This window comes from Arachis hypogaea, chromosome 14, assembly GCF_003086295.3.
Source record: "Arachis hypogaea cultivar Tifrunner chromosome 14, arahy.Tifrunner.gnm2.J5K5, whole genome shotgun sequence".
NCBI lineage: Eukaryota > Viridiplantae > Streptophyta > Magnoliopsida > Fabales > Fabaceae > Arachis > Arachis hypogaea.
In genome coordinates, this window is record NC_092049.1 from 98,353,800 (window position 1) to 98,374,645 (window position 20,846).

Sequence of the window (20,846 nt, forward strand, 5' to 3'; positions counted from 1 at the left end):
GGGATGACTGTGACGAGCTTCAAACCTGTGAATGTTGGGTGCAGTGACAGTGTGCAAAAGAATCAATGGATTCTATTCTGACGCTATCGAGAACCGACAGATGATTAGCCATGCGGTAGCTGTACCTGGTATTTTTCACCCGAGACGAGAAATCCGACAGTTGATTAGCCGTGCAGAAACCGTAGAGGACCATTTTCACTGAGAGGATCTTACAGCTTGCCATGGAAGGGAGCACGCATGGTTGGAAGAAGGCAATAGGAAAGCAGAGGTTCAGAAGCAACAAAGCATCTCTAGACACTTTTCTGAAATTCCCACCAATGAATTACATAAGTAACTTTATTTTATTTTATGTTTTATTTATCTTTTAATTATCAAAACCTCATAACCATTTGAATCCGCCTGACTGAGATTTACAAGATGACCATAGCTTGCTTCAAGCCGACAATTTCCGTGGGATCGACCCTTACTCACGTAAGGTGTATTACTTGGACGACCCAGTGCACTTGCTGGTTAGTTGTGCGGAGTTGTGAAAAGTGTGAATCACGATTTCCGTGCACCAAGTTTTTGGCACCGTTGCCGGGGATTGTTCGAGTTTGGACAACTGACGGTTCATCTTGTTGCTTAGATTGGGTAATTTTATTTTATGTTTAAGTTTTTTTATTTTTATTTTCGAAAAAAAATTAAAAAAATGTGTTCTTCAGAATTTTTAAGAATGAATTCTAGAGATTCATGAGATATGTTGAAACCTGGCTGGCTGTTGAGCCATGTCTAATCTTTTGGACTGAGGTTACCACTTTCCATGGCAAAAAGGACATGCTTGTATGTGTTTGTTAAAGCTTGGCTGACCATTTGGCCATGTCTAATTCTTTTGGACCGGAGCTTTAGAATAACATTGCATGAGCCTTGGGATTCTCAATTAAAATTCTATGCTGAAGCTTGGCTGGCTATTGGCCATGTCTAATCTTTTGGACCGGAGCTTTAGACTAACATTGCATGAATCCTGGAATTCTTATAAAAATTTTGGATTTATTTATTTTCTTTTGCCAAAATAATTTTTGAAAAAAATACAAAAAATTTTAATAAAACCATAAAAAAATAAAAAATTTTGTGTTTCTTGTTTGAGTCTAGTGTCAAATTTTAAGTTTGGTGTCAATTGCATGTTTTAATTTTTCTTTAATTTTCAAAAAAAATATGCATTGTGTTCTTCTTTGATCTTCAAGCTGTTCTTGATGATTTTTCGTGTTTGATCTTTAATTTTTCTTGTTTTATGTCTTTTCTTGTTTTTCATATGCATTCTTGAGTTATTAGTGACTAAACATTAAAAATTTTTAAGTTTGGTGTCTTGCATGTCTTTCTTTTCTTAAAATTTTCAAAAACATGTTCTTAATGTTCATCATGATCTTCAAAGTGTTCTTGGTGTTCATCTTGACATTCAAAGCGTTCTTGCATGCATTGTTTGTTTTGATCTTAAATTTTTATGTTTTGTGTCTTTTTGTTGTTTCTCTCTTTCCTCATTAATTCAAAAATAAAAAAAATAATATCTTTCCCTTATTTCACTCATAAATTTCAAAATTTTGAGTTGATTTGGTCAAAATTTTTAAAATTTAGTTGTTTCTTGTTAGTCAAGTCAAAATTTCAAATTAAAAAAAATTTCTATCTTTTCAAATCTTTTTCAAAAATCAAACCTTTTTCATTTTTCTTTCCTATTTTTCGAAAATTTTAAAAATTGATTTTCAAAATCTTTTTCTTAATTTTATTTCATATTTTTGAAATTAATGCTAACAATTAATGTTTAGATTCAAAAATTTCAAGTTGTTACTTGCCTATTAAGAAAGGTTCAATCTTTAAATTCTAAAATCATATCTTTTAGTTTCTTGTTAGTCAAGTAATCAACTTTAACTTCAAAAATCAAAATTTTTTTAATTTTCAATTCAAATCTTTTTCAAAATAATTTTCAATCATATCTTTTTCTAAATTTAATTTCAAAATCCTTTTCTAATTTCTTATCTTTTCAAAATTGATTTTCAAATTTTTTTCAATTAACTACTTGACTTTTTGTTTGTTTTACTATTTCTTATCTTTTTCAAAACCACCTAACTACCTTTCTCTCTCTGATTTTCGAAAACCACTAACAAATTTTTCAAAATTCTTTTTAATTAACTAATTGTTTTAAATTCTAATTTTATTTTATTTCTTTTAATAAATTCGAATTCTAACTAATAATTAAAATAAAAACAAAAATATTTTTCTTTTATTTTAATTAATATTCGAATACACCCTCTCTCTCATCTCTTTCTATTTATATATTTATTTACTAACACTTCTCTTCTTCTTATAATTCGAACACTCTCCCTCTCTCTGTGTTCGAATTCTTCTTCTCCCTTCTTCATTCTATTCTTCTATTCTTCTACTCACATAAAGGAATCTCTATACTGTGACATAGAGGATTCCTCTTCTTTTCTGTTCTCTTTTTTTTTCATATGAGCAGGAACAAGGATAAGAAAATTCTTGTTGAAGCTGATCCTGAACCTGAAAGGACTCTGAAGAGGAAGCTAAGAGAAGCTAAAGCACAACACTCTGGAGAGAACCTTACAGAAATTTTTGAAAAAAGAAGACATGGCAGCCAAAAATAACAACAACGGTGGAGATGCAAGGAAGATGCTTGATGACTTTACTGCACCCACTTCTGACTTCTATGGAAGAAGCATCTCAATTGGAGCAAACAACTTTGAGCTTAAGCCTCAATTAGTTTCTCTAATGCAGCAGAATTACAAGTTTCATGGACTTCCATTGGAAGATCCTCATCAGTTTTTAGCTAAATTCTTACAAATCTGTGACACTGTTAAGACCAATGGGGTTAATCCCGAGGTTTACAGACTTATGCTTTTCCCTTTTGCTGTAAGAGACAGAGCTAGGATATGGTTGGACTCACAACCTAAAGAAAGCCTGAACTCTTGGGAAAAGTTGGTCAATGCTTTCTTTGCCAAATTCTTTCCACCTCAAAAGTTGAGCAAGCTTAGAGTGGAAGTCCAAACCTTCAGACAAAAGGAAGGAGAATCCCTCTATGAAGCTTGGGAAAGATACAAGCAGTTGATTAGAAGGTGTCCTTTTGACATGCTTTCAGAATGGAGCATCTTATGTATATTCTATGATGGTCTGTCTGAATTGTCCAAGATATCATTGGATCACTCTGCTGGTGGATCTCTTCATCTGAAGAAGACACCTGCAGAAGCCTAGGAACTCATTGAAATGGTTGTAGATAACCAGTTCATGTACACTTCTGAAAGAAATCCTGTGAATAATGGGACAACTCAGAAGAAATGAGTTATTGAGATTGATACTCTGAATGCCATATTGGCTCAGAACAAAATATTGACTCAGCGAGTCAATATGATTTCTCAGAATTTGACTAGAATGCAAGCTGCATCCGGCAGTACTAAAGAAGCTTCCTCTAAAGAAGAAGCTTATGACCCTGAGAATCCTGAAATGGAAGAGGTGAATTACATGGGAGAATCCTATGGAAACACCTATAATCCTTCATGAAGAAATCACCCAAATTTCTCATGGAAGGATCAACAGAAGCCGAATCAAGGCTTCAATAATAATGGTGGGAGAAATAGGTTTGGCAATAGCAAGCCCTTTCCATCATCTTCTGAGTAACAGACAGAGAATTCTAAGCAGAGCCACTCTGACTTAGCAACCATAGTCTCTGATCTATCTAAGACCACTCTCAGTTTCATGACTGAAACAAGGTCCTCCATTAGAAATTTGGAGGCACAAGTGGGTCAACTGAGTAAAAGAGTGGCCGAATCTCCTCCAAGTACTCTCCCAAGCAATACAGAAGAGAATCCAAAGAGAGAGTGCAAGGCTATCAATATACCCAACATGGCCGAATGCACAGAGGAGGAAGAGCCAGTGAATACCAGTGAGGAAGACCTCAATGGACGTTCACTGGCCACTAAAGAGTTCCCTATTGAGGAACCAAAGGAATCTGAGACTCATATAGAGACCATAGAGATTCCACTGAACCTACTGTTGCCATTCATGAGCTCTGATGAGTATTCTTCCTCTGAAGAGGATGAAGATATTACTGAAGAGCAAGTTGCTCAGTATCTAGGAGCAATCATAAAGCTAACTGCCAAGTTATTTGGTAATGAGACTTGGGAGGATGAACTTCCATTGCTCATCAATGAACTGAATGCTTTGGGGAAACTAAAGTTACCTCAGAAGAAACCGGATCCCGGAAAGTTCTTAATACCTTGCATCATAGGTACCATGACCTTTGAGAAGGCTCTGTGTGACCTTGGTTTAAGTATAAACCTCATGCCACTCTCTGTAATGGAGAAACTAAGGATCTTTGAGGTACAAGCTGCAAGAATCTCATTAGAGATGGCAGACAATTCAAGAAAATAGGCTTATGGACTTGTAGAGGATGTCTTAGTGAATGTTGAAGGCGTTTACATCCCTGCTAACTTCATAATCCTAGACACTGGGAAGGATGAAGATGAATCTATTATCCTTGGAAGACCCTTCCTAGCCATAGCAAGAGCTGTGATTGATGTGGACAGAGGAGAGTTAGTCCTTCAATTGAATGAGGACTACCTTGTGTTTCAGGCTCAAGGATCTTCTTCTGTAACCATGGAGAGGAAGCATGAAAGACTTCTCTCAATACAGAGTCAAACAGAGCCCCCACTCAACTTCTAAGTTTGGTGTTGGGAGGCCATCATCAAGCTCTGAGTCTATGTGAAGCTCTCTAAGAGCTCACTGTCAAGCTATTGACATTAAATAAGCGCTTGTTGGGAGGCAACCCAATGTTATTTAATTATATTTATTTATATTCCATTGTTATTCTATATTTTCTTTAGGTTGTTGATTGATGAGCGAATAATTTATACGCTTTTTGGCATTATTTTTAGTATGTTTTTAGTATGTTTTAGTTAGTTTTATTATATTTTTATTAGTTTTTAAATAAAAATCACATTTTTGGGCTTTACTATGAGTTTGTGTGTTTTTATGTGATTTCAGGTATTTTCTGGCTGAAATTGAGGGACCTGAGCAAAAATCTGATTCAGAGGCTGAAAAAGGACTACAGATGCTGTTGGATTCGGACCTCCCTTCACTCGAAGTAGATTTTCTGGAGCTACAGAACCCAATCAGCGCGCTCTTAATTGCGTTGGAAAGTAGACATCCTGGGCTTTCCAGCAATATATAATAGTCTATACTTTGCCCGAGATTTGATGGCCCAAATTGGCATTCCAATTCAGCATAAAAATTCTGGCGTCAAAACGCCAGAACTGGCATGAAAGCTGGAGTTAAACGCCCAAACTGGCACAAAAGCTGGCGTTTAACTCCAAGAAAAGTCTCTACATGTGAAAGCTTCAAAGCTCAACCCAAGCACACACCAAGTGGGCCCGGAAGAAGATTTCTGCATTAATTACTTATTTTAATAAACCCTAGGCTACTAGTTCTCTATAAATAGGACCTTTTGCTATTGTATTTTCATCTTGGTTCTTCTGGTTTCCTCTCTGGGGCCGAAGCCAATGACCACCATTATCACTTTTGTATTTTCAACGGTGGAGTTTCTACACACCATAGATTAAGGTGTGGAGCTCTGCTGTTCTTCATGAATTAATGCAAAGTACTATTGTTTTTCTATCCAACTCAAGCCTATTTCTTCTCTAAGATATACACTCGTTCTTCAACCTGAAGAAGGTGATGATCCGTGACACTCATCATCATTCTCACCTATGAACGTGTGTCTGACAACCACTTCTGTTCTACTTGCAATAGCTTGAGTGCGTATCTCTTAGCCTCCTGGTTCATGACGCATGGTTGCCTCGCCTGACAACCCAGCCTTCCATTCTGTGAGATCAGAGTCTTCATGGTATAGGCTAGAATCAATTGGCAGCATTCCTGAGATCCGGAAAGTCTAAACCTTGTCTGTGGTATTCCGAGTAGGATCTGGGAAGGAATGACTGTGACGAGCTTCAAACTCACGAGTGTTGGGCGTAGTGGCAGACGCAAAAGGATCAATGGATCCTATTCCAACATGATCGAGAACCAACAGCTGATTAGCCGTGCGGTGACAGTGCATTTGGACCATTTTCACTGAGAGGACGGGAGGTAGCCATTGACAACGGTGAAACCCAACATAAGCTTGCCATGGAAGGGAGTATAAATGATTGGATGAAGACAATAGAAAAGCAGAAGTTCAGGAGGAACAAAGCATCTTCATACGCTTATCTGAAATTCTCACCAATGAATTACAAAAGTATCTCTATCTTATTTTATATTTTATTCATCTTTTAATTATCAATTCTCCATAACCATTTGAATCCGCCTGACTGAGATTTACAAGATGACCATAGTTTGCTTCAAGCCGACAATCTCCGTGGGATCGACCCTTACTCACGTAAGGTTTATTACTTGGATGACCCAGTGCACTTGCTGGTTAGTTGTGTGGAGTTGTGATAAAGGGTTGAGATTACAATTGTGCGTACCAAGTTGTTGGCGCCATTGATGATCACAATTTCGTGCACCAAGTTTTGGCGCCGTTGTCGGGGATTGTTCGAGTTTGGACAACTGACGGTTCATCTTGTTGCTTAGATTAGGTAATTTTATTTTATGTTTAAACTTTTTACTTTTTATTTTCAAAAAATATTTTCAAAAATACAAAAAAATTTTCTATTCTGTTCTTCAGAGTTTTTAAGAATGAATTCTAGAGTTTCATGATGATTTGTTGAAGTCTGGCTGGTTGTGAAACCATGCCTAAACTTTTGGACCGAGGTTTCAACTTATCATCACAAGAGCTTATTAATTTCTATCAACTTTGCTATTGAAAGTAATGATCTGCTAAAGCTTGGATGGCCATTGGCCATGTCTAGTATTTTGGACTGAAGCTTTCACTGAAAGCTTGGCTGGCTTGTAAGCCATATCTAATTCCTGGACCGGAGTTTTAGACTAACATTGCATGATTCCTGGAATTCTTATTAAAAATTTTGAATCCCTTTATTTTCTTTTCCAAATAACTTTCAAAAAATCACAAATTTTTTTTTAAATCTTAAAATAAAAAATATTTTATGTTTCTTGTTTGAGTCTAGTGTCTAATTTTAAGTTTGGTGTCAATTACTTTCTTCTTGCATTTTTCGAAAATTACATGCATTATGTTCTTCATTAATCTTCAAGATGTTCTTGATGATTTCCTTGCTCTGATCTTTAAATTCTCTTGTTTTGTGTGTTTAGTTGTTTCTCTTATGCATTCTCAATCTGTTGGTGTTTCTAATATGAAAATTTCTAAGTTTGGTGTCTTGCATGCTTTGTTTATTTGATCTTAGTTTTTCATGATTAGTTTCATTTTGTTGTTTCTCATCATTAAAAAAAAACTCAAAAAAAAATTTTCAAAATTATGTCTTCTCAAGTCAATAATACAGAGAATTGAAGATTCTGAACATGCAGCAGAGGAATTACACAGAAAAAGCTGGGCATTCAAAACGCCCAGTGAAAAAGGAAAACTGGCGTTTAAACGCTAGCCAGGGTACCTGGCTGGGCGTTAAACACCCAAAAGGGTAGTATTTTGGGTGTTAAACGCCAGAATAGATACCATTCTAGGCGTTTAACGCCAGGATGGCACAAGAGGTAAAATTTTATTTTTAATTCAAATCTTTTGCAAATTTTCATAATTTTTCAAAATCAAATCTTTTTCAAATCAAATCTTTTCAATCATATCTTTTCAAAATCAATTTCTTTCCATTTTATATTTTTTTACTATTTTCAAAAATCCTTGCTACAATTAATGATTTAATTCAAAATTTTCAAGTTGTTACTTGCCTATTAAGAAAGGATCAAATTTTAAATTCTATAATCATATCTTCTAATTTCTTGTTAGTCAAGTAATCAACTTTAATTTTAAAACTTTCTTTTTTTCATTTGATTTTCAATCATATCTTCTCCATCACATCTTTTGTAAAATAATTTTCAATCATATCTTTTTGATTTCTAATTTCAAAATCTTTTTCAAAATCACTTAACTACTTTCTCAACATTAATTTTCGAAAATCATCAATCAATTTTTGAAAATTTCTTTTAATTATTTCAAAATCTTTTTAATTTGTTTTCGAAAATTCTTCCCCCCTTCTCACATTTTTCTATTTAAGGGACTAGCACTTGATAGGATATTTTTGAAAATGAATTTCCAAACACACAAATACTAACCGACAAGTGTACCGGGTCGCATCAAGTAGTAAAACTCACTTAGAGTGAGGTCGATCCCACAAGGATTGATGGATCAAGCAACTTTAGTGGGTGATTAGTTTAGTCAAGCTAACATTGAGTGAATTGTGTGAAGTTGATCAACAGAAGGTAAATAGCAAGTAAAATTAAAGTGTAGAAAGTAAAGTGACTGAAACTTAAAGAGCAAGAAATGTAAATTGCAGAAACTTAAATGACAAGAAATGTAAATTGCATCAAATGTAAAGGGGAGTGGGAGCAGAGAAATTAAATGAAAGCAGTAGATCAAAGCTTAGAACAATTGCAAGGAAATTAAAATTGCATGAAAAGTAAATTCAGATCACAGTGGCTCAAATGTAAAGTGCAGAGGAACACACGTGCAGGAAAGTAAATTGGGAGCAATATGAGCAGAAAGTAAAAATTGCAGAGAAGGAAATTGTAGCAGAAAAAGAAATCAGCAAGAAGACTTAAATCAATTTTGAAATCTCAAAGAGCACTCAACAATTTCAATGAAACAGTAAAAAAAAAATAGTAAAGCAAAATTGCTTGAGAAAGCTAAACAGAGATGAAATTCAGCTTAATTGCAAAATGAAATTGAAGATCTCAGGAAGTCACAGAGACTAGAAAACAAGTCTAGATCTCAATTCCATGCTTGATCCAACAGGAAACAGATTGAAGAATAAAGACAAATGGAAGCAGTAAATGAAAGCTTTGATTTAAATCCCAATTTCTTGAATTATGCAGAAAAATAACAAGAGAAGTTTGATGAGCGGATATTTTATACACTTTTTGGGGTTAATTTCATATAGTTTTTAGTATGTTTTAGTGAGTTTTTAGTTTGTTTCCATTAGTTTTTAGGAAAAATTCATATTTCTGGACTTTACTATGAGTTGTGTGTTTTTCTGTAATTTCAGGTATTTTTCTGGCTGAAATTGAGGGAGCTGAGCAAAAATCTGATTCAAGCTGAAAAAGGACTGCTGATGCTGTTGGATTCTGACCTCCCTGCACTCAAAGTGGATTTTCTGGAGCTACAAAACTCGAAATGGCGCGCTTTTAATTGCGTTGGAAAGTAGACATCCAGGGCTTTCCAGAATTATATAATAGTCCATACTTTGCTCAAGGATAGACGACGTAAACTGGCGTTCAACGCCAGTTCTCTGCCCAATTCTGGCGTCCAGCGCCAGAAAAGGATTAAAAGTTGGAGTTCAACACCAGAAATGGATCCAAACCTGGCGTTGAACGCCCAAAACAGCCTTATGCACGTGAATTGCTTAAGTCTCAGCCCAGCACACACCAAGTGGGCCCCAGAAGTGGATCTCTGCACCATCTGTCATAGTCTACTCACTTTTTGTAAACCTAGGCTACTAGTTTAATATTTAAACAACTTTTAGAGACTTATTTGGGATCTCATGACATTTTAGATCTGAACTTTATACTCTTTGATGGCATGAGTCTCTAAACTCCATTGTTGGGGGTGAGGAGCTCTGCTGTGTCTCAATGAATTAATGCAAGTATTTCTGTTTTCTACTCAAACATGCGTGTTCCTATCTAAGATATCCATTCGCGCCTAACTATGGAGAAGGTGATGATCAGTGACACTCATCACCTCTCTCAATCCACGAACGTGTGTCTGACAATCACCTCCGTTCTACATCGGATTGAATGAATATCTCTTAGATTCCTTAATCAGAATCTCCGTGGTATAAGCTAGATTGATGGCGGCATTCATGAGAATCTGGAAAGTCTAAACCTTGTCTGTGGTATTCCGAGTAGGATTCAGGGATTGAATGACTGTGATGAGCTTCAAACTCGCGAGTGCTGGGCGTAGTGACAGACGCAAAAGGAGGGTGAATCCTATTCCAGCATGATCGGGAACCTCAGATGATTAGCCGTGCTGTGACAGAGCATTTGGACCATTTTCACAAGAGGAGAGGATGTAACCATTGACAACGGTTATGCCCCAACACACAGCTTGCCATAGAAGGACGTGCGTGCGTGAATCAGAGGACAGAGGAAAGCAGAGATTCAAAAGACAAAGCATCTCCAAAACTCCAACATATTCTCCATTACTGCATAACAAGTAATCTTTAACCCATGCTCTCTTGTTTATTCACAATTCAACTGATAAACACAATTGACTTCCTGACTAAGAATTGCAAGATAACCATAGATTGCTTCAAACCAACAATCTCCGTGGGATTCGACCCTTACTCACGTAAGGTATTACTTGGACGACCCAGTGCACTTGCTGGTTAGTGGTACGAGTTGTGAAAAGTGTGATTCACAATTCGTGCACCAAAGTTGCAGATGGAGAATGAAAACAGAATTCCTTCCAATCTCAATCAAAAATTTTAAAACAGAAAAGAAAACTAAGAGAGAAAGCAAAATGAAAACTAAAGAGTGCAAAACTCCCTATTGGAGATAGCCTTCTGGTATGCGAAATTGTTACTCAGGTTGTAAAATTTGTTGTTCGTTCTCTTCCTGGCAATGGCACCAAAAACGGATGCACAGAACCATAGTCCAAACATAACTTCACAACTTCGCACAACAAACCAGCAAGTGCACTGGGTCGTCCAAGTAATAAAACCTTACGTGAGTAAGGGTCGATCCCACGGAGATTGTTGGTATGAAGTAAGCTATGGTCACCTTGTAAATCTCAGTCAGGCGGATATCAAATGGTTATGGAGTTTTCGAATAATAATAAATAAATAGAAAATAAGGATAGAAGTACTTATGTAATTCATTGGTGAGAATTTCAGATAAGCGTATAGAGATGCTTTCGTTCTTCTGAACCTCTGCTTTCCTGCTGTCTTCATCCAATCAGTCTTACTCCTTTCCATCGCTGGCTTTATGTAAGGACATCACCATTGTCAATGGCTACTTTTCATCCTCTCTGTGAAAATGGTCCGATGCGCTGTCACTGCATGGCTAATCATCTGGAGGCATCACCGTGGTCAATGGTTGCATCCCATCCTCTTGTGAAAATGGTCCAAATGCTCTATCACAGCACGGCTAATCATCTGAGGTTCTTGATCATACTGGAATAGGATTCGCCCTCCTTTTGCGTCTGTCACTACGCCCAGCACTCGCGAGTTTGAAGTTCGTCACAGTTATTCAATCCCAGAGTCCTACTCAGAATACCACAGACAAGGTTTAGACTTTCCGGACTCTCATGAAAGCCGCCATCAATCTAGCTTATACCACGAAGATTCTGACTAAGAGATCTAAGAGATACTCATTCAATCTAAGGTGGAACGGAAGTGGTTGTCAGGCACGCATTCGTGGGAGAATGATGATGATTGTCACGTTCATCAAATTCATATTGAAGTGGGAATGAATATCTTAGAAGCGGAATAAGTTGAATTGAATAGAGAAACAGTAGTACTTTGCATTAATTCATGAGGAACAGCAGAGCTCCACACCTTAATCTATGGAGTGTAGAAACTCTACTGTTGAAAAATACATAAGTGAAAGGTTCAGGCATGGCCGAATGGCCAGCCCCCAAAACATGATCACAGGATCAAAAATACAATCCAGGATGTCATATATAATAGTAAAAAGTCCTATTTATACTAAACTAGTTACTAGGGTTTACAGAAGTAAGTAATTGATGCATAAATCCACTTCCGGGGCCCACTTGGTGTGTGCTTGGGCTGAGCTTGAATGTTACACGTGCAGAGGCTCTTTCTGGAGTTGAACGCCAGGTTGTAACGTGTTTCTGGCATTCAACTCTGGTTCGTGACGTGTTTCTGGCGTTTAACTCCAGACAGCAGCGAAGAACTGGCGTTCAACGCCCTTTTACGTCATCTAAACTCGGCCAAAGTATGGACTATTATATATTGCTAGAAAGCCCTGGATGTCTACTTTCTAACGCAATTGAAAGAGCACCATTTTGAGTTCTGTAGCTCCAGAACATCCACTTTGAGTGCAGGGAGGTCAGAATCCAACAGCATCAGCAGTCCTTCTTCAACCTCTGAATCTGATTTTTGCTCAAGTCCCTCAATTTCAGCCAGAAAATATGTGAAATCACAGAAAAACACACAAACTCATAGTAGAGTCCAGAAATGTGAATTTAACATAAAAACTAATAAAAACATCCCTAAAAGTAACTAGATCCTACTAAAAACATACTAAAAACAATGCCAAAAAGCATATAAATTATCCACTCATCACAACACCAAACTTAAATTGTTGCTTGTCCCCAAGCAACTGAAAATCAAGTAGGATAAAAAGAAGAGAATATACTATAAATTCTAAAATATCAATGAAACATAGCTCCAATCAGATGAACGGGACTTGTAGCTTTTTGCCTCTTGAATAGTTTTGGCATCTCACTTTATCCATTGAAGTTCAGAATGATTGGCATCTATAGGAACTCAGAGTTCAGATAGTGTTATTAATTCTCCTAGTTCAGTATGTTGATTCTTGAACACAGCTACTTTATGAGTCTTGGCTGTGGCCCTAAGCACTTTGTTTTCCAGTATTACCACCGGATACATAAATGCCACAGACACATAACTGGGTGAACCTTTTCAGATTGTGACTCAGCTTTGCTAAAGTCCCCAATTAGAGGTGTCCAGGGTTCTTAAGCACACTCTTCTTTTGCTTTGGGCCTTGACTTTAACCGCTCAGTCTCAAGTTTTCACTTGACACCTTCACACCACAAGCACATGGTTAGGGACAGCTTGGTTTAGCCGCTTAGGCCAGGATTTTATTCCTTTAGGCCCTCCTATCCACTGATGCTCAAAGCCTTGGGATCCTTTTTATTACCCTTGCCTTTTGGTTTTAAGGGCTATTGGCTTTTTGCTCTTGCCTTTTGGTTTTAAGAGCTTTTGGCTTTTTCTGTTTGCTTTTTCTTTCTATTTTTTTTTGCCTTTTTTTTGCAAGCTTTGTTCTTTGCTACTTTTTCTTGCTTCAAGAATCATTTTTATGATTTTTCAGATTATCAAATAACATGTCTCCTTATCATCATTCTTTCAAGAGCCAACATATTTAACATTCTTAAACAACAACTTCAAAAGACATATGCACTGTTCAAGCATTCATTCCGAAAACAAGAAGCATTGTCACCACATCAATATAATTAAACTAAGTTCAAGGATAAATTCGAAACTCATGTACTTCTTGTTCTTTTGAATTAAAAACATTTTTCATTTAAGAGAGGTGATGGATTCATAGGACATTCATAACTTTAAGACATAGTTACTAAATACTAATGATCATGTAATAAGACACAAACTTAGATAAGCACTTAACATAAAGAAAACGAAAAACAGAGAATGTAAGAACAAGGAATGAGTCCACCTCAGTGATGGTGGCGTTTCCTTCTTGAGGAACCAATGATGTCCTTGAGCTCTTCTATGTCTCTTCCTTGTCTTTGTTGCTCCTCCCTCATTGCTTTTTGATCTTCTCTAATCTCATGAAGGATGATGGAGTGCTCTTGATGTTCCACCCTTAGTTGTCCCATGTTGGAACTTAATTCTCCTAGGGAGGTGTTGATTTGCTCCCAATAGTTTTGTGGAGGAAAATGCATTTGAGGCATCTCCGGGATCTCATGGTGATGAGCTTCATGCGTCTCTTGAGATCCGTGAATGGGCTCTCTTGTTTGCTCCATCCTTTTCTTAGTGATGGGCTTCTCTTCCTAAATGGGAATATCTCTTTCTATGTCAATCCCAGCCGAATTGCATAGATGGCAGATGCAGTAAGGAAAAGCTAACCTTGCCATAGTGGAGGACTTGTCAGCCACCTTGTAGAGTTCTTGAGGTATAATCTCATGAACCTCCACCTCTTCTCCAATCATGATGCTATGGATGATGATGGCCCGGTCTATGGTAACTTCAGACCGGTTGCTAGTGGGAATGATTGAGCGTTGAATGAACTCCAACCATCCTCTAGCTACAGGCTTAAGGTCTAGTCTTCTCAGTTGAACCGGTTTGCCTTTTGAGTCAATCTTCCATTGAGCTCCTTTCACACATATGTCCATGAGGACTTGGTCCAACCTTTGATCAAAGTTGACTCTCCTTGTGTAGGGGCGTGCGTTCTCTTCCATCATTGGCAAGTTGAACGCCAACCTTACATTTTCCGGACTAAAATCTAAGTAATTCCCCCGAACCATAGTGAGATAATTCTTTGGGTTCGGGTTCTTACTTTGATCATGGTTCCTAGTGATCCATGCATTAGCATAGAACTCTTGAACCATTAGAATTCTGACTTGTTGGATGGGGTTTGTTAGAACTTCTCACCCTCTTCTATGGATCTTGTGTCGGATCTCCGGATACTCATTTCTCTTGAGTTTGAAAGGGACCTCGGGGATTACCTTCTTCTTGGCTACAACATCATAAAAGTGGTCTTGATGAGCTTTGGAGATGAATCTTTCCATCTCCCATGACTCGGAGGTGGAAGCTTTTGTCTTCCCTTTCCCTTTTCTAGAGGATTCTCCGGTCTTAGGTGCCATCAATGGTAATGGAAGAACAAAAAGCTTATGCTTTTACCACACCAAACTTAGAATATTGTTCGCCCTCGAGCAAGAGAAGAAAGAATAGATGAAGAAGAAGAAGAAATAGAGGAGAGGGGGAGAGAGATGTGTTTCGGCCAAGAAGGGGAAGAGAGGGTTGTTTTGTGTGAAAATGAAGAATGGAGGGCTTTATATAGGGAAGGGAGGGGGGGTAAGGTTCGGCCATAAGGGTGGGAAATTGATTTTGAATTTTGAAGGTAGGTAGGGTTTATGAGGTAGGTTTATGGGGAAGAGTGGATGGATGTGAGTGGTGAAGTGGTGATAGGGAAGAGAGATTGAGGTGATTGGTGAAGAGTTTTGGGGAAGAGTGTTTATTGGGAAGAGAGGATGAACATTGAGAAGAGGGAGGAGAGTGAGTGGTGGTAGGTGGGGATCCTGTGGGGTCCACAGATGCTGAGATGATCCTGTGGGGTCCACAGATCCTGAGGTGTCAAGGAATTGCATCCCTGCACCAATTAGGCATGTAAAATGCCTTTGCATGCAATTCTGGCGTTTAAACGCCGAATTGATGCTTGTTCTGGGCGTTTAACGCCCAGATGCAGCATATTTCTGGCGTTGAACGCCAGCCAGATGCTTGTTTCTGGCGTTCAATGCCAGCTCTTCTTCACTGCGCATTTCTGGCGTCTGGACGCCAGGATGCTGCTTGTTTCTGGCATTCAACGCCAGATCCATGCTCTGTTCTGGCATTGAACGCCAGCCAGATGCTCCTTACTGGCGTTTAAACGCCAGTAAGATCCTCCTCCAGGGTGTGATTTTTCTTCTGCTATTTTTGATTCTGTTTTTAATTTTTTGATTTATTTTGTGACTCCACATGATCATGAACCTAATAAAACATGAAATAACAATAAAATAAAATTAGAGAAATAAAAACTGGGTTGCCTCCCAACAAGTGCTTCTTTAATGTCAATAGCTTGACAGTGGGCTCTCATGGAGCCTCACAGATGTTCAGAGCATTGTTGAGACTCCCCAACACCAAACTTAGAGTTTGGATATGGGAGTTCAACACCAAACTTAGAGTTTGGTTGTGGCCTCCCAACACCAAACTTAGAGTTTGACTGTGGGGGCTCTGGTTGACTCTGTTTTGAGAGAAGCTTACTGTGCCTCTTTTGAATGTTTACAGAAGGATGTCCTTGAGTTTTAAACTCAAGGGAGTCCTCATTCAATTGAAGAACTAGTTCACCTCTGTTAACATCAATCATAGCTCTTGCTGTGGCTAGGAAGGGTCTCCCAAGGATGATGGATTCATCCTCATCCTTCCCAGTATCTAGGACTATAAAATTAGCAGGGATGTAAAGGCCTTCAACCTTTACTAATACGTCCTCTACTTGTCCATAAGCCTGTTTTCTTGAATTGTCTGCCATCTCTAATGAGATTTTAGCAGCTTGCACCCCAAAGATTCCCAGTTTCTCTATTACAGAGAGGGGCATGAGGTTTATCCCTGAACCAAGATCACACAGAGCCTTTTCAAAGATCATGGTGCCTATGGTACAAGGTATTAGGAACTTTCCAGGATCCTGTTTCTTCTGAGGCATTGTCAGTTGATCCAGATCACTCAGTTCATTAGTGAACAAGGGAGGTTCATCTTCCCAAGTCTCAATACCAAATAATTTGGCATTCAGCTTCATGATTGCACCAAGGTACTTGGTAACTTGCTCCTCAGTAACATCCTCATTCTCTTCAGAAGAGGAATACTCATCAGAGCTCATGAATGGCATAAGGAGGTTTAATGGAATCTCTATGATCTCTAGTTGAGTCTCAGATTCCTTTGCTTCCTCAGAGGGAAACTCCTTATTGATCACTGGACGTCCCAGGAAGTCTTCCTCCTTGGGATTCACGTCCTCCCCTTTTTCCTTGGATTCGACCATGATGGTTATATCAATGGCCTTGCACTCTCCTTTTGGATTTTCTTCTGTATTGCTTGGGAGAGTACTAGGAGGGGTTTCAGTGATCTTCTTACTCAGCTGGCCCACTTGTGCTTCCAAATTTCTAATAGAGGACCTTGTTTCATTCATGAAACTCACAGTGGCCTTAGATAGATCAGAGACTAAGTTTGCTAAATTAGAGGTATTTTGTTCAGAGTTCTCTGTCTGTTGCTGAGTGGATGATGGAAAAGGCTTGCTATTACTAAACCTGTTTCTTCCACCATTATCAAAGCCTTGTTGAGGATTTTGTTGATCCTTCCATGAGAGATTTGGGTGATTTCTCCATGAGGGGTTATAGGTATTTTCATAAGGTTCACCCATGTAATTCACCTCTGCTATTGCAGGGTTTTCAGGATCATAAGCTTCTTCTTCAGAAGATGCCTCTTGAGTACTGTTGGATGCAGCTTGCATTCTATTCAGACTCTGAGAAATCATATTGACTTGCTGAGTCAATATTTTATTCTGAGCCAATATGGCATTCAGAGTATCAATTTCAAGAACTCCCTTCTTCTGAGGCGTCCCATTACTCACAGGGTTCCTCTCAGAAGTGTACATGAACTGGTTATTAGCAACCATGTCAATGAGTTCTTGAGCTTCTGCAGGCGTTTTCTTTAGGTGAATGGATCCACCTGCAGAAGTATCCAATGACATCTTAGCTAATTTAGACAGACCATCATAGAATATATCCAGGATGGTCCATTCTGAAAGTATGTCAGAAGGACACTTTTTGGTCAGTTGCTTGTATCTCTCCCAAGCTTCATAGATGGATTCACCTTCCTTCTGTCTGAAGGTTTGAACATCCACTCTAAGCTTACTCAGTTTTTGAGGAGGAAAGAACTTGGCTAAGAAAGCCGTGACCATCTTATCCCAAGAGTTCAGGCTATCCTTGGGTTGAGAGTCCAACCACACTCTAGCTCTGTCTCTTACAGCAAAGGGGAAAAGCATAAGCTTGTAGACTTCAGGATCTACTCCATTAGTCTTAACAGTATCACAGATCTGCAAGAATTCAGTTAAGAACTGAAAAGAATCTTCAGATGGAAGTCCATGAAACTTGCAGTTCTGCTGCATCAGAGAAACTAATTGAGGTTTCAGCTCAAAATTGTTTGCTCCAATGGTAGGGATGGAGATACTTCTTCCATGTAAATTGGAATTAGGTGCAGTAAAGTCACCAAGCATCCTCCTTGTATTATTATTATTTTCGGCTGCCATCTCCTCTTCCTGTTCAAAAATTTCTGAAAGGTGCTTGCTGGATTGTTGTAATTTAGCTTTTCTTAGTTTCCTCTTCAGAGTCCTTTCAGGTTCTGGATATGCTTCAACAAGAATATTCTTGTCCTTGCTCCTACTCATATGAAAAAGAGGGAATAGAAAAATAATAATAGGGATCCTTTTTACCATAGTATAGAGGTCCCTGTGTGAGTAGAAGAAAAAAAAAGAAAAGAATGTAATGTAAGAAAAGAAACACAACGGAGAGGAGAGTAGAGATGTGAAATGAAGAGAAGTGTTGGTAGATGAATAAATAAATAGAATGAGATGAGAGAGAGAAAGAGAATTTTCGAAAATTATTTTTGAAAAATGGTTAGTGATTTTCGAAAATTAAAAGAAGAAATAAATTAAAATTGAATTTTGAAACATTTAGTTAATTAAAAAGAATTTTTGAAAAAGAGGGAGATATTTTCGAAAATTAGAGAGAGAGAGAGTTAGTTAGGTAGTTTTGAAAAAGATAAGAAACAAACAAAAAGTTAGTTAGTTAGTTGAAACAAATTTGAAAATCAATTTTGAAAAGATAAGAAGATAAGAAGTTAGAAAAGATATTTTAAAATCAAATTTTTGAAAAAGATATGATTTTGAAAAAGATAAGATAAAAAGATATTTTTGAAAAGATATGATTGAAATTAGTTTTGAAAAAGATTTGATTTTTAAAATCACAATTAATGACTTGATTCACAAGAAATCACAAGATATGATTCTAGAACTTAAAGTTTGAATCTTTCTTAACAAGCAAGTAACAAGCTTGAAATTTTTGAATCAAAACATTAATTGATGATGTTATTTTCGAAAATTATGTGGTAAAGATAAGAAAAAGATTTTTGAAAAATATTTTTAAAATTTTCAAAAATAAATAAAAAAATGAAAAAGATTTGATTTTTGAAAAAGATTTTGAAAAAGATAAGATTTTTAAATTGAAAATTTGATTTGGCTCATAAGAAACAATTGAATTTTAAAAATTTTTTAAAAAATAAAATCTAATTTTCGAAATTTTGAGAGAGAAAAAGGGGAAGATATTTTTTTGATTTTTGAAATTTTAATGATGAGAGAGAAAAACATGAAAATGATGCAATGCATGAAAATTTTGGATCAAAATATGTGATGAATGCAAGAACAATATGAATGTCAAGATGAACACCAAGAACACTTTGAATGTCAAGATGAACACCAAGAACATATTTTTGAAAAATTTTTGATGCAAAGAAAACATGCAAGACACCAAACTTAGAAATCTTTAATGCTTAGACACTAAGAATTCAAGAATGCATATGAAAAACAAGAAAAGACACAAAACAAGAAAACATCAAGATCAAACAAGAAGATTTACCAAGAACAACTTGAAGATCATGAAGAACACTATGAATGCATGATTTTTTTCGAAAGATGCAAAATGAATATGCAATTGACACCAAACTTACAATTTGACCCAAGACTCAAACAAGAAACATGAAATATTTTTTTTGATTTTTATGATTTTCTAATTTTTTGTATTTTTCGAAAATTATTTGTGAAAAAGAAAAATAAGGATTCCAAAATTTTTAATATGAATTCCAGGAATCTTGCATTCTTAGTCTAAAGCTCCAATCTGAGGGTTAGACATAGCTTAATAGCCAGTCAAGCTTTAGCATGTAAATCAGGTGGATCTGGAATAGCAGCAGGTGGATTAGCAACAACTAGCTTGCTCTTGATAATATTGGGTTGGGAGTCCCAGTCCAAATGAATTTAGACATGGCTTTACAGCCAGTCAGGCTTCAACATGCTTTATGAAACACTAGAATTCATTCTTAAAAAATTTTAGAATAATTTTCGAAAACAGATGAGAAATTTTTGAAGGAAAATTTTTTTTTTTGAAAAATTTTTGACAATAAAAAAAAGAAAATTACCTAATCTAAGCAACGAGATGAACCGTCAGTTGTCCAAAGTCAAACAATCCCCGGCAACGGCGCCAAAAACTTGGTATGCGAAATTGTTACTCAGGTTGTAAAATTTGTTGTTCGTTCTCTTCCTGGCAATGGCACCAAAAAACGGATGCACAGAACCATAGTCCAAACATAACTTCACAACTTCGCACAACTAACCAGTAAGTGCACTGGGTCGTCCAAGTAATAAAACCTTACGTGAGTAAGGGTCGATCCCACGGAGATTATTGGTATGAAGCAAGCTATGATCACCTTGTAAATCTCAGTCAGGCGGATATCAAATGGTTATGGAGTTTTCGAATAATAATAAATAAATAGAAAATAAGGATAGAAGTACTTATGTAATTCATTGGTGAGAATTTCAGATAAGCGTATAGAGATGCTTTCGTTCTTCTGAACCTCTGCTTTCCTGCTGTCTTCATCCAATCAGTCTTACTCCTTTCCATGGCTGGCTTTATGTAAGGACATCACCATTGTCAATGGCTACTTTTCATCCTCTCTGTGAAAATGGTCCGATGCGCTGTCACTGCATGGCTAATCATCTGGAGGCATCACCGTGGTCAATGGTTGCATCCCATCCTCTTGTGAAAATGGTCCAAATGCTCTGTCACAGCACGGCTAATCATCTGAGGTTCTCGATCATACTGGAATAGGATTCACCCTCCTTTTGCGTCTGTCACTACGCCCAGCACTCGTGAGTTTGAAGTTCGTCACAGTCATTCAATCCCAGAGTCCTACTCGGAATACCACAGACAAGGTTTAGACTTTCCGGACTCTCATGAATGCCGCCATCAATCTAGCTTATACCATGAAGATTCTGACTAAGAGATCCAAGAGATACTCATTCAATCTAAGGTGGAACAGAAGTGGTTGTCAGGCACGCGTTCGTGGGGGAATGATGATGATTATCACGTTCATCATATTCATATTGAAGTGCGAATGAATATCTTAGAAGCGGAATAAGTTGAATTGAATAGAGAAACAGTAGTACTTTGCATT

The 20,846-nt window shown here is 37.3% G+C and overlaps 1 non-coding gene across 1 annotated transcript; it reads left to right on the forward strand.

Annotated features, from left to right (window-relative positions):
• The first annotated feature begins 17,371 nt into the window (after positions 1-17,371).
• Positions 17,372-17,475, forward strand: LOC112745586 (small nucleolar RNA R71). The gene has a single exon (XR_003173505.1). It is a non-coding gene; the product is annotated as a small nucleolar RNA R71 (small nucleolar RNA).
• The last annotated feature ends 3,371 nt before the right edge of the window (positions 17,476-20,846 follow it).